The sequence below is a fragment of the Cydia fagiglandana genome, chromosome 23 (assembly GCF_963556715.1).
Source record: "Cydia fagiglandana chromosome 23, ilCydFagi1.1, whole genome shotgun sequence".
In the NCBI taxonomy this organism is placed as follows: Eukaryota; Metazoa; Arthropoda; class Insecta; order Lepidoptera; family Tortricidae; genus Cydia; species Cydia fagiglandana.
In genome coordinates this window covers 6,967,541-6,986,007 of record NC_085954.1, presented here as the reverse complement: position 1 = coordinate 6,986,007, position 18,467 = coordinate 6,967,541, and the positions used below count along the sequence as shown (strand labels likewise).

The window sequence follows — 18,467 nt, the reverse complement described above, 5'->3', positions numbered from 1 at the left end:
AACTGTCTTTATTAGTAAAATATTGTTAGAGTTCAATACTAATGAAGACAGTTTAAATATAGAGTGTTTTAATAAATAATTATAATTTACTACCTAGTTGGTTACTAAGTTATGTTACTGTAATAATTAATTAATAATTAATAATAATTAAATTTAACTGCATAAAATATACTAACGAAAGTAGAATATATATTAGACAGTCCACACAGCTTATGACCGCACGAAATGGAAATGGAAATTACATGTGGTCGCGAGCCTCAGCAATGAGAAAACGAGAAGATACGTCTCAGTGAGCATGGTGTTTGTACGACAAGAAACCCATTAAAATTAAAAAGAAGCCATAGCAGTCCACTATGTCTAGCAAATGTCAAGTGGAGTTCTGTTTTGTTAAAGTACGTCATTTTTAACGGGATAAGCCCTATGAATTATCCTATTAAAGCTTGAGAAAACGGAGAGATACAGATTGGATTGAAGATCATGGGGACCAGAAAACCTCTTAATGCGAGCCAGTTACTAGGGAAATCAAGTTATTATACCTATCCTATATTCATTTACAAACCCTATTTAACTCACAGCATATTCAAACTATACATAGTTCACTAACCAGCAACCTGCATTGATCAAATTTTCAAGAAAAACAACTAATTAATGATTTTTCTTAAGAAACCTGAAAGTCAAGGTCACGCCGATTTCACACCGAAAACACGCCGCCGCCGCCGATTTTTCGGCAAACGCCGCCGCCGATCATTTTTTAATCGGCGCACACGTCTACACGCGACTTCTCTCCAGCCTCATAGTCTTTAATCGTCCATTAAGCAAATGACCTTTTCGTCTGCGGTAAGCGTGTAGTCCAAGGTCTTCATTGATAACTTTTTTAGGGAGCTTCTCTTCATTGACATCTGTATTGCCAACAACTTTTGTTTGCGAACGGGGTTTCTTGCAAATCTCGCCTTAACTGCTTTTATCACAGCTGGGGTCCGAACGGTGTGTGGTCTCTTACGGTCATCGAAGCTCAGGGTACTATTGTATCTATTAATTGTGCGATAAACAAATAATTTGTTGATATTCAGGTTTTCAAGCAACTTCAAAATCATATTTGGCGGGTGTCCACATTTGTGCAACGCAATCACAGCGACACGACTCACTTTTAGGCCCCAATTCATTATAAGTACGACGAGATAAATGTTATGTGTGGTATAAAATTATAGCTCACAAATCCACCACATTATGTCATTTTTTATTTGTTTGGTAGCATTTGTTTTAACGCAAAGAAAGAGGTTGCAAATCGAGTAACAAAACTTAGTAACCAACTAGGTAGTGGTAAAAGGTTGAAAAAAAAATCCCACTGGTAAAAAATTGATGGTAACTAGTGGGAATAACCCATTGATTTTTATAAATATTTTTACCGATCAAACAATTATACACTTTTCCGACCAAATTGCGGATAATATATGACTATAATATTATATCCACACTTACCTGCCGGGACAACCAAGAGAGGTACAGTGTAAGCGTATTTATCTGTCTTAACAATTGTCCAAATGCCCTCAAATAAATGTAAGATAAGTGCCAATACAACCGTAACTATTAAATAAGGTCTAAATTTTTCATTTTCTTCTTCGCACTGTAAAACAAATACAAATATATAATTTTATTTCGATTTCACATTCGTGAAATTACACGGTACGATTTATTTATTGTTCTTAAGTAGTATTGGTTCTATTGTATACCACTCACTCACATACTCATTTACTATATTGCTCATTCATCATCATCTTAGCGTCGTCCCGGCATTTTGCCAATGTTTCAATTGAATAGGTATCCAACAGTAGGTAACGGTACCCAAATAAAACGGCAAAATACCGGTACTTACAATAAAGGTATCAGTAGAATAGGTATCCAACAGAACACAACAGCCAGTGGCTGTTAACAGTTCATTATACATTAAGGTAGAAGTACTAGTGCTCGACGCTGCACTAGTATTCGACATGGGCACTTTATGTCAAAGTGACAAGGATTAAATTTGAATACTTACAGAAAAATTTTTGCCGTTCAAATTTAACCTAGGTATATAACTTTGACATAAAGTGCCCATGTCGAATACTAGTGCACCGTCGAGCATTAGTACTTCTACGTTACAAAAACGTTAAAGCGGCACGAAACGAGAGATGACCCATTTATTTTAGGTAAGAAATATTATTACCCGAGTTATTTCACACCATAAAAACATAATTTTTTGCCAAAAATATACTTTTTGGTACAAGCCAAAAAAGCTGGCAAAGGCCGGGATAACGCTAGGTAGAAGGAGGATACTTTTTGGTACAAGCTTTTAGCGCTGATTGTACTTTTTTTACCACACTCAACTAATACTCATCGAGACAATTCTAAAACCCACAAACACAATTAGGTTGCATTGTTTCATCACAGAGTTCCTATGTCTCCTGTCTCCATCATCAGATCAGCTCGATGGTACCATGACATTGCATAGGTTCACAATCAGAAATCGCGAAGTGGGTCACATTTAGCTTTTACAAGATTTGACCCACACTAACTAACAAACTAACTGACATACTAACAGGGCATATTAAATAAATGGCCATTAGAAGGGAAAGCAATGTCAGCAATGCCATGACAATATATAGGAAATATTTACTCACTCCACCTGAAATAGAAAAACAAATTATTAAATAAGTATTTAATGATCAAACCTCGGAGTAATTAACAACGGAGTGGCGACGCGCACTAATTTCTATCTGAAACATTCTGTCGTTTTTGGCGCGGGGGACGAGGTATCGCACACAAATAATGTTAACACTAATGCATTTTATGCGTGCGTCGCTACACATGCACACGACAAAATTATCAAACACTAGCATAAACTATATTCACACTAGTACAAGAACAAACACAGACAACCCTCTCCGTGAACGAGATGACGTTCTAAGTAAACCTAGGTAGTGCGAGGGACCCGGCGATAATATTGTCGATATAAGTGATGGTCAACCCGTTAATGGTCGGATCAAACAAAGCAGTATGTACTGGCGATCCACCACTCACGGGTCCATGAGAAAACCAGTTAACTGTCAGCCACCAGTGAGTGGTTAATGAGGTGTTGCCGTATTTAGAGGCGAAATTGGAGACATTTAAGACGAAACGGGAGCTGAGCTAAAAGTCAATTTTGAGATTTCAAGCTGAATATACCCGCCGCTCTGACGGGGCGTAACCGCGGTGTGAGAGACTGTATTTGTATGTGTAATGCAGGCACACAGACGCGTACAGTGCGCCCGTACTCGCACTGGCGCGCACCTCACTGATTGCAATTTGCATTGTCACTTTTTGTTACTGCTACTACTAAGTAGGGTAATTTGCCAGTAACTGGCCACTTTTAATAACTGGCCGCCCTAAACTAAAAATGAATCCTATTCACCTATAAACAGAATTCATTTTAGTATAAGGTTTCAATAACTTCAATAACTGGCCACCTTATACTAAAATTAATTCTATTTATAGGTGAATATAATTCATTTTTGGTTTGGGGTGGCCACTGACGAATTACCCTATTGCGATTGAACTTTTTTACGTACCCGGCTTACGTTTACGGAACTCGATATCGAATAGGGTAATTCGCCAGTAACTGGGCGCCCTAAACTAAAAATGAATTCTATTCACCTCTATACAGAATTCATTTTAGTAGGTAGGGGTCATCCATTAATTACATCACACGTTTAGGGGGAGGGAGGGGGTCAAGAAAATGTGACATATTGTGACATGGGGGAGGGGGGAGACACAAACTTTGTGACGTCACTTTAACTTCATCAGTAACCGAAAATTTATTTAAATTATTTTATTCGCGGTACATTTAAATAACAAGTTTTTAAAACGATAATCGTTTTTATTCGTTTAATTTTCTTTCCTAAGCAGTTTTGGGTTATCGTCATCAATATTTTGATAAAATATTAATAATACTTAGGTACTTAATTCAATTTGGCGATTTCGTAGAAAAAATGTGACGACACACTAGGGGGGAGGGGTTTGCCAAATGTGACCAAGTGTGACAAGGAGGGGGAGGAAGGGTCAAAAAACCTAGAAATTCGTGTGACGTTATTAATGGATGACCCCGTATAAGGTTTCAATAACCGGCCACCTTATACTAAAATGAATTCTATTTATAGGTGAATAGAATTCATTTTTGGTTTGGCGTGGCCAGTTACTAATAGTGGCCTGTTACTGGCGAATTACACTATTTATGTACTTAGTGGTTAATACTAGTATCAAGTAAGTTTTTTTTTTTAGTAATGCTCAGAAACGAAGTATACATATGACAAATATAAATATTAACGTCTTTGTGAGGGAGGATTGGATATTCTATAAAGTAAGAGTAAGTGTACCTATGAAACAACCAATTCAGCTAGGACTAGGGAATGCAATCTAGATCTCGCAATTTCGAGATCTCGCCAGATCTCGCACGTATTTTCGAAATTTAATCTAGTTGATAGGAAATCTCGATATATGCAATCTCGGTCGAGATCTCGATTAATATTTTCGAGATCTCGAACAAGACTGAAAGTGAAATACTTTGTTTTAAGTAATATATGACCTTAGATTCATGTTGTTCAGGCAGTGCTATTATGTGTCCAGCTTTAGCTCTATTATTGTTACGCAGTTTCTAAGTAAAGGTAAATAGTGGTTTAACATCGATAGCATTTCATAGAAGTCAAGTAAAAATTAAAATTGATTTTATGTTAAATGTCAATTTAATTTGTTGTTGTTATTTTCAAAATATAACATGAGGTACCTTAAATAAGTAGTATGTCGGCGGCATATCGTAAAATCGTAATCCTAGGCGTATCATGAAACACCACCGTTTCCTGATCTAATATTAACCCAGGCATATCACGATCTTCCTTATGATAGAGACTGCAGATCCATCAGAGCAATGCATTCTTTGATATTCCTAGCTTCATAGCGGGCGCATTGTAAAATAATTGATCGAGAAATCATATATTTTCAATGATTTTGTAAATGACTACAGTTATGACTACGGTTATTAGAAACCAATTATAGTATGTTTAATATTTTTTCTAATGGTATGCATCACCAATTGATCAGTAAAATAGAACCCGAGAAATAATGATCAGTTGAGGTCGGTCGCTCGCCATTTACGTGACGGAACAAAATTCATCATTACTTTGTTATATAATATCATACAACATAAAACTTATGTTTTTGGAAAGCTAATGAAATTTTTCGTATATTTTATAATAACATTAATTGCGGTAAAGTTATAATTTATTGAGTTAGACGCATGTTTTGTCAGTACTTATGCCATCCATGTACGGTAAAAAATCATATATTTTAAATATTTTGTAAATGACTACAGTTATGACTACGGTTATTAAAAAACAATAATTGCACGTTTATTACTCTTTCAAACGACATCTCACACGAACCGATCGGTCCCATAAGACTAAAGACGTGAACAAATATCAATGCTGGTCGGCCGCCCACTTTTTCCTTCCTTTTTTTCGACACGTCCCCTCCCCCCTCCATAAAATAAAAACCGGTCTAGTCATATTTTGGAGACCACGAGGAACACGTCCATACCAGTTTTAGGTATTTAGAAGAGATGTCGACGAAAATCGTGAAGGAGACGACTTTTGTTTAATTTGCCTATAGACTATAGGAATACCAGAATATCACACCTTGAGGTTTGCATAAAATGGCTGGTGTTCGCTAGGCAGATCATGAAATGTCGGAGTTTCATTATATTCCTAGGAATATCTCGATACGCCCGATTTTACGATGTCTATATGTATGGAATTCTTGGAGATTTTTGATTAAAATAACACATTTTTAGTTACTTTGTCAAATTCGATCTCGTCGAGATATTAATCTCGATCCCGAAAATCTGACTGTCGAGATCTCGAAACACCCAATCTCGATTTGGATTTTTCGTGCGAGATCTCGAATCGCCAATCTTGGTGCGAGATTGCATTCCCTAGCTAGGACCTTAAATTGCTCGACAATTACGGAGCGTGACTGTACCTAAAAATTTTGTAAACCCATAACCATGCAATAAAATATTTTTGATTTTGATTTCTAATTTGAAATATTACTGTACTGTGTATGTTGTACTACAAAATAGACTGTAACTACAAAAATGTGTTCCCTCTCAACGCAAAACCTCTTGTGTCTTAGGAGGATCTAGATATTTTCACACAAGACGGTTTATCGATAACTTCTTACATCACTAGATTATCGACATTAAATGTCGACTATTGCCCATCACTTTTCTGGCTGTGTACGTATTTAGAAACTTGACTCCGCCCCTAATATTAGTGCGGTAGGGACAACTGCAGCTGAGGCGAAAAATCCTGCGTAAAAATGACAAAATCGAGGTTTCGTACTCCTCTTTTTCCTCCTCCAAAACTTAACCAATCGTAACCTGGAAATCTAAATGATTATGAAATTATCTGTGTTGGACCGTTTTGCTTTTTTGGCTAATTGATATCAGTTTTGAATACCACGCCTCTCATTGCGGCATAGTCAATCAGGCCATTTTGGCCATTTTTGAAGGGCTCTAGCGCCTTAAAAAACAAAAAATATCACAAAAAGCAAAACGGTCCGACACAGATATTGACAATATTAATCTGTGTTGAAAAAATCATTGCTCTAGCTTCAAAAACCACGGAGGAAAACGAGGAGTACGTTTGTATGGAGGAATGACCACTCCTGTTGGCTCTTAATTATAGAGTTACGCTCTTCTAGCGCCAAATATTAATTTTTTTTTGTTTTTTTTTGCATTATGGCACGGAACCCTTCGTACGCGAGTCTGACTCGTACTTGCCCGGTTTTTTAATTACATATTTGTTTTTAGATATATCGAAATAGTAAGTTTTTAGGGTTCCCTACTCAAAGGGTTTTGACCAAGCAACGTCGGGAGTGGTCAGTGCTTGGATGGGTGACCGTTTTCTTTTTGCTTTTTTTTGTTTTCTTTTTTTTGCATTATGGTACGGAACCCTTCGTGCGCGAGTCCGACTCGCATTTGCCCGGTTTTTTTTAGAGTTATAACTGTATGTTACGGATTTAAAGTTTTATGAGATGCGATTAGATATGAGCGCCGATAAGCATTTAGCCGGCGGCGGCGCGCCGGTCAAAATAGGTCGGCGGCGGCGGCGAATCGGCGGCGTGGCCTTGAAACCTTTGATTAATGAAAAAATAATTCAAACCGAAATTTTACCGAAAAAACATGTCTTTGCTGTAGGAAAGTTATAAAATAAGTGCATTTTTCGATTTCAAGTATAATTTATTGAATATAGGTACGAAGTTTTATATAGTTTCCGGTCTTAATTTTGGTAAGACCCTGGCCGGAAAATCTTTGCGAGGCCCTTTTATCTGTTGTGCTAAGTAAAAAGTAGCGCATTGACTGTATCATCAGGTAAACGTCTTGTCGACAGTCTAAAGAGCCGAAGTAAGGAAAATTAAGCCCCGTCGTTAACCAAACTCAACCCAACAAAACCGATTTATGTCAAAAGGTGAGGCCCTAGGCTGAGCTCCACGTAACACCGAATACCTGAATCCGACGCCTTCCCATGCGAGCATGACAGGCCAGAGGCTGAGCTGCGGGTATTAAGCATACAGCTTAGAATCGAACGCCAAGTGCGAGCTTGGCTGACGGCTGAATTCCTGGAGCGCCGATTACGGTGCGCTTCTGTGCGAGGCCGAAGACCAAGCTGCAAGAGAGTACAGCTTAGTCTAGTGTAAGCAAGTCCGAAGGTCGAGAAAGACCGAGGCCATTAATGTTAAAAACTTGGAGATGCAGGCGTATTCGTGCGAGGCCAAAGGCCGTGCTGCAGTGGAGCTAAGATCGGACAAAAACCAATGACCAAGTGTAAAATAACAACACCCTTGAATATAATTATCCATTTATTTTCTTGTCTTGTTCCAATTCACAATAATATCATCTTATGACAAACATTCGCTAGCACGACTCAACAACCAACTGAGACCCGTCGGCCGAGTGTAGTTTCTTTTTATACCCAACCAATAACAGTCTTTCAATTTCAAACTACCCTTAATAATAAAAACGAATTAAGTAGGTATGCTAAATACCAAAAACCCTACACTCGTCCATCCTGACTCCGTGTATGTCCTCATACACGTGCCAGGTGGAAACCCTACACTTGGCCGACAGACTACGCATACTTAACAGGGGATACACTAATCGCAAACCGATCAATTTCTTGCGATCAGAGTTAATGTATAGGATACGAACCAGTTCTATTCTCGCACCTACTACTTATTTGTGTCAGCACACGAACCGATCATTTTCTCGTGGCTTAAAACAGTTTCAATCAGTCATCAGCATATCAAAATCTCAAAAACATCGTGTAAATAACCTTTCGTATGCCTGGTCCCGTATATCTACCACACAATTTGGACTATAATTTACAATTTCAAGGTTTTATTAATTCAGTAGTAAATTTTGACTAAGGCATACGAAGGGTTAAAATTGTTACTCTTCTGCCGGAGACATCCATTCGACATCGACCAGAGGCCGACACCGATGTCATCAGAATGGACGACCGTCGAGCGGTAAGAAGGGCCCTGGCTCTGGAGGTGAGCGCGCGCGCTGCGGCGCGGTCGGGGCACGGGAGTGCGGAGCGGCGGTCGCCGTGCTCTAGACGCGCACCGGCCTCTGGCGGCGCCGGCGCGAGGCGGGCTCCTGCTGGAGACGGCTCGCATCGGACTCTGGCGGCGTGAGGCGGGCTCCTGCTGGAGGCGGCTCGCAACCGGACTCTGGCGGCGCGAGGCGGGCTCCTGCTGGAGGCGGCTCGCAACCGGACTCTGGCGGCGCGAGGCGGGCTCCTGCTGGAGACGGCTCGCACCGGACTCTGGCGGCGCGAGGCGGGCTCCTGCTGGAGGCGGCTCGCAACCGGACTCTGGCGGCGCGAGGCGGGCTCCTGCTGGAGACGGCTCACACCCGGACTCTGGCGGCGCGAGGCGGGCTCCTGCTGGAGGCAGCTCAGTCATCGCCTGTTGACTGTACTTGCTTCTGGCTCCTGGTGTCAGTGTCACGCGAAGAGAGGGACGCCGGTAGAGGTGCGGCGCTCAACTTGCTAAAAATATCCAACATTGACTAAGTAATTCAGGGTAACAGATGTATTGATCATCTCTATCTGCAGGTAGACAGTACACGAACCAATCCAATTCTCGTGACTGAAACATCTCTATTAAACAGTACACGAACCAATCCAATTCTCGTGACTGAAACATCTCTATTAAACAGTACACGAACCAATTCAATTCTCGTGACTGAAACATCTCTATTAAACAGTACACGAACCAATTCAATTCTCGTGACTGAAGACACTATCAATCTTCCTGCCATATAGAATACGAACCAGTTCAAATCTTTATTATTATCTTACTTAGCTGTGTCAGCACATGAATCAAATCAAATTCTCGTGGGTTCAACATCATTTTCAAATATCATGTCAAGAAATCATCAATTATAAACCTCACTCTTGAGACAGGAATATTTCCTGAGAACCTTTTCAATAACTTTAACCCTGATTATAATTTATAAAATATTACTATGATGAATAACAGCGATAATTAACTTCACATATTCATATGCAAAACATGTGTAAAACTGGGACCTTATTGTGTACAACTTGACCTATTACGTTTCCATTATCAATGCATCAATTCAATCATCAAATTGGTAACTAAAAACCTGTAATAGTTCCCCTCCCAATGTTTTCAGAGAAATATTATATATCGTATATATCGTATATTCTATATGTCGTATATTCTAGATTGTTAGGATTTATCCAAGCTGACAAAGTTCCATCAATTGCAAGACGCGTTGGGATTTCAGGACCATTAGATTTATTTTTATAATATGCATATTGTTTTATGAAAGACTTGAACAGTATATTAATACTACACTAGATGTTGTTGTAAAATAACTGAAGTCTATAAACCTAAATTTCAACTTTATAGAATACCAAATCGCACAGTTCGGGAATAAACATAGCACCTAGGTCTGTTTCCGTAGAAAAAGGATCAGTAATATTTTTTTACACGTTAGTTGTTTTTCATAAATTAAAATAATTATACGTTTTAAATGTGACACGGCAGACAAACGATAGAACTGCAAAAACCTGTTATGCTTTACTTACCCGAACCTTCTAACTTGTTCTAAAAATGCCCTCAAAAATGTATACTATGGCATCGCATATTTCGTAACTTAAATATGGTAGGTATCATTTAACTACTGGGGTGATTACGATGACGTAATTATGTTATGTTGTAAGAAAACTACTCACGCAACATGTATCATTTACACTACCACTATCCACTCAGAGATTTCTTCAAGGAAATGAAACTACTTGCGTTAATCAAGTTCAACAATAAGTAAAAGTATAAAAGTGAATTCATTACCGTAATACGTGTCTTTAATAACCTCCTAGTTGAAAAATCTCTTTTTTTTTAAACTGCCTCATTGGTAATCTATTATTATTTGATAACGTACAAGGTTATACAAGAAAATAATTATAAACTAATCTATTTTATTCAAGTTTGATTAACACACAATAATATAATCAATAAGAGGCTATCAATCCTCCTTGATCTCGGTTTAACTGTGGTGTTCTGTTCTAGTAGCTTACGAACCAAATCAATTTCTCGTAAGTACAAACAGGTTCAACCATGCAGTCTTCATTATCGTTTTCATTTCAATGTAATGCTGTAACATTAACTGCAGTAACCTATTAATTCAGTTATTCAATGATTCAATAATTCAGTTATTCAACGATTCAATAATTCAGTGAATCAACAATTCGATAATTCAGTGATTCAACAATTCAATAATTTAGTGATTCAACAATTCAGTAATGCACTAATTCAATAACTCAAAAAATTCAATAATTCAAAATTCAATAATTCAAAATTCAATAATTCAAAATTCAATAATTCAAAATTCAATAATTCAAAATTCAATAATTCAAAATTCAATAATTCAAAATTCAATAATTCAAAATTCAATAATTCAAAATTCAATAATTCAAAATTCAATAATTCAAAATTCAATAATTCAAAATTCAATAATTCAAAATTCAATAATTTAAAATTCAATAATTCAAAATTCAATAATTCAAAATTCAATAATTCAAAATTCAATAATTCAAAATTCAATAATTCAAAATTCAATAATTCAAAATTCAATAATTCAAAATTCAATAATTCAAAATTCAATAATTCAAAATTCAATAATTCAAAATTCAATAATTCAAAATTCAATAATTCAAAATTCAATAATTCAAAATTCAATAATTCAAAATTCAATAATTCAAAATTCAATAATTCAAAATTCAATAATTCAAAATTCAATAATTCAAAATTCAATAATTCAAAATTCAATAATTCAAAATTCAATAATTCAAAATTCAATAATTCAAAATTCAATAATTCAAAATTCAATAATTCAAAATTCAATAATTCAAAATTCAATAATTCAAAATTCGATAATTCAAAATTCGATAATTCAAAATTCGATAATTCAAAATTCGATAATTCAAAATTCGATAATCCAATAACTCGATAATTCAATAACTCGATAATTCAATAACTCGATAATTCAATAACTCGATAATTCAATAACTCGATAATTCAATAACTCGATAATTCAATAACTCGATTAATCGAAACTCATTAATCGAAACTCATTAATCGAAACTCATTAATCGAAACTCATTAATCAAAAACTCACTAATCCAATAACTCACTAATCCAATAACTCACTAATCCAATAACTCACTAATCCAATAACTCACTAATCCAATAACTCACTAATCCAATAACTCACTAATCCAATAACTCACTAATCCAATATCTCACTAATCCAATAACTCATTAATCCAATAACTCATTAATTAAAATAATCCAGCTTTTTATAATTCGATAATTCAAATTACCTACTCAATTCAGTAATCCAACAACTCGATAATTCTAAGGGTAGAATAATTCCACAGTTCTAAAATTCAATAGCTCGATAATTCAATAATTCCATCTCTTTGATTGATAACTTCGATACACGATACGCGAAACTCGATACTAGATACTAGATATTTGATCAATAAATCAACAAATCGATTCACAGGAAATGTGCCGTTAATGAGCTAATTATTGTCTAATTTTGTTTATAATTACATGGGAATGTGGAGCTTCCTTGCAGCTCCATTAGAAATCACAAAAGTCGGTCAAATGGTTAGGGTGAGAACCACTCATCGATCGTAAGATATATACATATTTAAGATGCAATCTATACGCGTTATTATATCGCATTGATATATTTAGGCAAAATTTTCTCATAATTGATACACAAGTAATAGTTTTCTATCGGTTCATCAAATTTATTTTTCTCTCAACATATGTGCTAGATGTCGATGAATGAGATGAAGTCTCCGTTTTTAAATCAATTCACGGTATCCAACACATATTATCAAATCAAATCATTCATAATATAATAGTAAAAGTAGGTGTACATGACCTGATATCCAGTGGCGCGTGCCCCTCGCTAAGGCTGTCGAAGCGGGGTTACTCCAGACTTTCACAACAGGACTCTGCTTCGCTCTGGATTCCTTTTTCACTGCCGCTGTAATTCCAGCTACATTCTCTTTCGCGAAGACCGAGACTTCTGGTATTTGCAAGCGCCGTTGATCATCATGAGTCATCGTCAGCCATATTCTCCAACAACTCGGCATGAAACGTAAAAGTATCCGGTGTTACATATAGGTACCTATATACTATATTATAATACCTTATAAACTTTAAAGCAATTTTATTATATACATAAAATTATGTTTAATGGTAGTTCAAATTATAAACATTCATTTATCTTAAAAACGTGCGTCGTAGCAAAAAATGAATGAAAAATCAAGCCCTCTTTAATGCCCCGTTTGCATAGTAGCCATCTATTTATATTCCACAAATTTTAACATTAAGGATCAAAATCAAAACTCAATCATCAATCAATTTGAGAGACCTGGTTTTAAATCATAAATATCAATTTATCTCGGAAACTATGCGCCGTAGTGAAAAATAATGAAAATTAAGGCACCCTTTAACACTCCATAACCAACACATATATCAAGACCCACGCGTTGACATATTCTGCCTAATTTCAACACGTGTAGGTACTTGATTTTATTAACTGAACATTTATTATACACCTAGCTGTCGGTGGTATGGTGGTTACTTTGAATTCTCGACCAACTGACGCATATATATTCTTATCTTATGCAATTAGATAGCCTATAATCATAATCATCATAATATTATTAATAAATTATGTAGGTACTTATTTAAATTAAATAAAACTGTTACCAGTACCATATTTCTTACGTAATCCATTAGAATTTGTATATTTAATTATCGCAAAGCTCAGAATAAGGGTCATGTTGTTATCAGTTATCTCACTAAATCCATAAGTAATAACAGTAGGCGTGTACTTACGTTCTGCACACTTCTGAAGTGTAAAATAACAACACCCTTGAATATAATTATCCATTTATTTTCTTGTCTTGTTCCAATTCACAATAATATCATCTTATGACAAACATTCGCTAGCACGACTCAACAACCAACTGAGACCCGTCGGCCGAGTGTAGTTTCTTTTTATACCCAACCAATAACAGTCTTTCAATTTCAAACTACCCTTAATAATAAAAACGAATTAAGTAGGTATGCTAAATACCAAAAACCCTACACAAGCATTTTAAAAGCGGGGCCGAAAGTTGAGCTCCAAACAGAGCCGAAAACTTGGAGGTTCAGCTAGATAGCGGCATACTTCCATGCGAGCAATGCTAGGCCGAGACCAGTTTCCGTTTCCGACGTCCTTCCGTGCGAAGCCAACGGCAGGACCTTTTGACGTGAAAACGCTTAATATCTGAAATTAACCCCTTTTTACACCTTTTAAAATCATTCAACCATGCTTGTAATGGTTAATTTCGTGGTGAATGACGGATGAGCTAACCAACTGACAAAATTTGTAATTTCGTTGTCCTAAGACTAGTAGCGCGGTTACCAGACAGAAAAGTTTGAATTTACCTTCGATATTTTTGAATTTTATGGACCTAAAAAAATACCTTTTGAATGTCTATAAGTTATTCAGAGTGGCGCCGTTAAAGATCTAAACTCGATAAAATATATATTATCTGATTCTGAAAGTAGTAGTATCTAACAAGGTCACGCCGATGCCACGCCGATAGCGCAGCGTCGGCGGCGGCGGCGCGAAATTTTCGTCGGCGGCGGCGGCGCGCCGGCGCGGCGCTCATATCTAGATGCGATAGGCATGTAACCGCCATGATTAATCATGTCGTTGATGAATCATGAATCATGATGAAGTCTAAAAGTAAATAATTACTCAATTCAAAATGAATACCTATTATTATTATTTTTTTTTACCCGAGAGCGTGCCACCTGTCCCGATCCTGCGCAACTTCCTGCCAGTTACTGACGCGAAGCTGAAGCAGATCCGCCGCCACACTCTCTTCCCAGCGATACCTGGGCCGACCCACCGGACGGCTACCAGTCGATCGTCCCAAGAACGCCTTCTTGACAGCCCGATCCTCTTCCATTCTGAGTAGGTGACCGAACCAGCGAAGTCTGTGCGCTTTCGTTTCGCCGATGATATTGGATTCGGCCACTAACTCCTCGATCTCGGCATTTTTCCGGATCCTCCAGGTGCCGTCATCTCTCTGAATAGGTCCCAGGATCTTGCGAAAAACTTTTCTCTCTGCTACCAGGAGCTGACCTTCTTCTTTTAGTGTTAGGGACCAGGCCTCACAGCCATACATTAGGATAGGCCGTATAACGGTTTTATATATCCGTAACTTTGTATGTTTGCTGAGAAGCCCGGACACCAACACTTTGTGGAGGGCTGCACTGCACCGCAGGCCGTTTTGGATGCGTATGTTGATCTCCTCCTCTCTGGTGCTTGTGTCGGTAACAGTGCATCCCAGGTACCGAAACTTCTCAACTCCACGGTAGACGGTACCCCAAACATGAAGACTACCTATCACGCAGGATGCGTGTATTCACCTAGTTTTCATCTAGTTATTAATATAAAGGAATAACATAACTACTTCATTCAAGTATTGAACAAGTGGAACCACTAAGAGAGCGAAAATCCTGCAACGATTCTTACCGTGTTGTAAGCAGACCTAAGAATGGTTAGACGGCAAAAAATTAGTATAATTTCCTGTCGTATACTGATTGTTTTTTTAGAAGAAAGTTCATTGACCCTGTCACCTGTTAGGGTTAGAATAAAGTAGTTTTTTGCATGATGTTTAAAAGGCCATAAATGCCATAATTTAGAAACGTTTGTCCATATTAACATAGTTTCTATGGAGAAAATATAGAGATTAGGCTAAACAATCCTCCTTTTGCGGAAAGGATCGTCGTGCCTTTCCACCCTGTATAATGTACGCGACAGCGAATTCGCATTGAGAGATTAGCGTTTTTAGGTTATACAGGGTGGAAAGATAAGTCGGGCCCTGGAGGGAAACTACCTTAAGGAGACATTCCTTTATTTTTAAAAAGAAACAGAACTGCATTTTCATAGTATTTTTCTTTTTTTCTTCAATTGGCTTGTCTGAAAAAATCTTAAGTACTAAATATTAGATTTTATGGATATTTTGTACGACAGACGAGTGTAAGACCTAATGTTTCTTGAAGAAATGTTATCATTAACATTAACTGTATCGACTAGTAGAATAAAACTGCGGGTTTTTATTTTTTGGAATTTTTAGTCGGTTCGAGTCCCGGGCGAGGCAAGCGAATTTTAGAAAATCTTTGAATGCAGTTTAGTTTCTTTAAAAAAATAAAGGAATGTCTCCTTTAAGTTAAATGAGCCAGCTTAAGCAATTATATGGAGATGAGTAGATGACAGGTGTAATCCTACCCTTTGAGTTTGAAAAATATTATGCAACGTACTTACTTGATTCTTGAAGTGTTATGTATACATAGGCAAGAGGCAAGCTTGTTATAACGTATATGACCAAGATTATAGCGCACCCTATGCGCAATTCTAAGCAGTAACAGCAATTATTTAGTGCCATGATCACTGAAACAGAAGAAAAAGATTTCAAGGATTTGAAAGTTTTTGACTTAAGTATTTATTTTCATCACACTTGGAAGTTTTTGAACCGCTTTTAGGCTCATAATCCTAGATATTAAACTCGCATGCTTATTCATTATAGTTAACGAGCTTGTGCGGTAATGTTATAATTATTCAACTAATGCGGTAAAACACTTTTTTATTGTACCTTTGGGGTCATCCATTAATTACGTCACACGTTTAGGGGGAGGGAGGGGGTCAAGAAAATGTGACATATTGTGACATGGGGGAGGGGGGAGACACAAACTTTGTGACGTCACTTTAACTTCATCAGTAACCGAAAATTTATTTAAATTATTTAGTTCGCTGTACATTTAAATAACAAGTTTTTAAAACGAAAATAGTTTTTAATCGTTTAATTTTCTTTCCTAAGCAGTTTTGGGTTATAAAATTACTAATATTTATATCGTCAAAAATATTTTGATAAAATATTAATAATACTTAGGTACTTACTTAATTCGATTTGGCGATTTCGTAGAAAAAATGTGACGTCACACTAGGGGGGGAGGGGTTTGCCAAATGTGACCAAGTGTGACAAGGGGCGGGGGGGTCAAAAAACCTAGATATTGGTGTGACGTAATTAATGGATGACCCCTTTACTAACTGTTTTAGTACCTAATCAAAATTTGATTACCTACGTTTACGTACACATACGTATTGGTCTTTTTTCTTGCAAGTGTGTTGAAAAATGTCGTTTGAAACACGTGTGCTATGGTCATTAACACACATCGGCATTCTTATTGCGCGCTCGCTTCCAGGAGTTCCACCTGGCGCGCACAATATCGACTCGAATTTATTGACCAGCGTAGCTCACTTGTATCATAATGTACTAGAGTTAGACCAAGAAAAGTGTGCAACGATTTTAATAGCACACGCAGTGCAAGTGTTATCTCAAAGGTCAAAATTATATGACCTTATCACGCAAACTTATAACTTGCAGTGAGTATGCTTAATAAAATCGTTGTAGACGTTTCTTGCTCTAACTTGGACTATGGGGTAGCCCTCTCCCCCCCTCCCCCCTCCCCCTTCCCCACCCCAAAAATCGACGGTCCATAAAGTAAAGATTTACCAATTCGTACGTAAATGTGACAGGAAGGTAACACGTCGAGCGTGGTTCGTGGTAGGCTCTCAGGAACATTGATGTCAAAGTGCGTTGTGTGACGGATGCGAGCCAATCGTGCAGTGACTGCACAACCCATCAACCAAACACGTTGTGGCATTAGTGCGCACCATGCGATTTGACACCAAACAACGAGAATATTCAGCCGGAATTAAGTATATGAACGGGACTATCTTTACTTTCGAAATATTTGCGTTGTCCGGCCTGTTCTTGATGTCTCTAAAGCACGCGCGTAATTATATTGCTGTCCTGTCCATATGATGCCGGTAGTCAATGGCACTTTGCGAACGGGACATAATTATAACTATGCTATATTATAAGTATTATAACTCAAAGGCTTAAAATGTATACATACATGGCTTTGACGTCAACTGTAGGTACGTACCTACGCGTAAGTATCGTAAAGTCAGTTTTAACTGTTAAATATTATTGTTTACTCACGTTTTCAAATTCTTGTTTTCTATAAATATAAATTCTAATTAAACTAGTCGTAAGTATAAAAAAATATTGTTTCTTTATATGTCAAACTTGTCTTCTGTATTTGACGTATTTGACTCGTATTTGATGTTAAATAAGTGACGTTTAATTTCTTGTAAAGCCCCCTCCAGACTATGCGCGTGAATCGCGGGCGAAGCCGCGAACGCGAAGTGTGGAGTCGATTTCGCTGTCTGCGAAAATCGACTCCACACTCGCGTTCGCGGCTTCGCCCGCGATGCACGCGCATAGTCTGGAGGGGGCTTAAGAATAAGGTAGAGGTTTCGCTTTGTTAAATTCTATATTTAACAGCGCCATCTATCTCACCTCTTACGTACTTTATCGAAGTCTAGAATCACTAGATGGCTTAATGATCTATATAACGTACCTACTTAGTTCCCTACAAAGTGCATAGGTGGCGCTGTAATTAGATTTTATTATTTTAGGCTAGTTAATCTGCGATGTACTCATATCACTTTCCGAATATACACCATAAGAAGCACACGCTGGTTTGTCTCCGACTCCCTCAATATCCTCCGACCTACGCCCACGTGCCATCACGCTTAGTATCTTTGATTACAGTTCATGCAACCTCTCTGCAAATATTGTATATGTTATGAAAGAGACGATCGAATATTGGATCGAAAAACAGGTCGAGACTTTCGGCTCGATTCGAAAAATGAATTA

The 18,467-nt window shown here is 37.4% G+C and overlaps 1 long non-coding RNA gene across 1 annotated transcript; it reads right to left on the bottom strand.

Moving 5' to 3' along the window:
• Window positions 1-1,490: 1,490 nt before the first annotated feature.
• On the bottom strand, window positions 1,491-16,907 carry LOC134675978 (uncharacterized). Its single transcript, XR_010099849.1, has 3 exons — window positions 16,841-16,907; window positions 16,007-16,132; window positions 1,491-1,624 (listed from the first exon to the last, which is right to left on the bottom strand). It is a non-coding gene; the product is annotated as an uncharacterized LOC134675978 (long non-coding RNA).
• Between the last annotated feature and the right edge of the window lie 1,560 nt (window positions 16,908-18,467).